Here is a 983-nt window from a genome sequence, read left to right on the forward strand (position 1 = left end):
CACAGGGCACGCCCCTTCTCGGCTGACTTTCATCAGGAGCTACGACACTCCCTCCCGCCGGGGCCACTACGGAGTTCACAGTGGATCTTTCTGGGGAACCTCAGGCCTCTCCCTCATGCCCACGGCGGGAAGGAGCCGATGGCCCATGGGGCGTGGCACGCACGGAGCGCCCTCCTCTCTGCTCCCAGGCCAGGGGACAGGCCAGGCAATGCAGGCCGACACCTTCCTGTGCCCGCCTCACAGGGGGTGGGGGGGTGGGGAGGGCTGCTCGCGGACAGTGGGAGGCCCACGTGTGGAAATCGTGACCCCCTCCACCCCCCACCCTGGGGTCCCCCGTTCCTGCTGGGCTGTGGGGCTCCGCTCCCCGATTTACACTCTTGCTCGGGAGTGAGGGGGTCCAGGCCTTGTCCTTGTGCCTTGAAGGGTAGAGACGATGGTGAGACCTCGAAACCTCGGCATTCTGGCCGTCAGCCGCGGCCTCCGCGCACCGTGTCCAGGGGCTTCACAAGCGTTTGTTGATGCCGAGATGGAGACGCTGGGCTATTCTCAGCGCCCCCAGCCCCCGGCCCGGGGTTCTGAACACGGGCCCGCCTGCCAACGGTAACGGCTCTGTAGCCGCGTAGCCGTCGATCTCTCTCTGTCGGTCTCAGTACCCACTCTGGGTTCGTCGTCTTCTCTGTCGGGTACTGGAAGCCGCTGCGGTTTTGCGGGATCTCGGCCCCCGTTCCCACCGGCGGCGGAGCGGGCTTGGCCACACCGGGCAGAGAGCACCCCTCGCAGCGTTCGACCCCCGACGTCGTGTTACAGGCGCAAGCCAGTGCTGGACAGGAACCGGCTGCCCCATCGTCACTAAAGCTCCCGAAAAAGATGCCGGGAAAACATCTCGGATGTTCGAGCCTCAGGGGCCCAGCATCCAGCCCCCCGAAAACTCCCCGATCACGCTCAGCTGCTGTGTCCGGCTCGGGGGTCTGCCATCGGGGGAG

Source organism: Myotis lucifugus, unplaced genomic scaffold, assembly GCF_000147115.1.
Source record: "Myotis lucifugus unplaced genomic scaffold, Myoluc2.0 scaffold_3432, whole genome shotgun sequence".
In the NCBI taxonomy this organism is placed as follows: Eukaryota; Metazoa; Chordata; class Mammalia; order Chiroptera; family Vespertilionidae; genus Myotis; species Myotis lucifugus.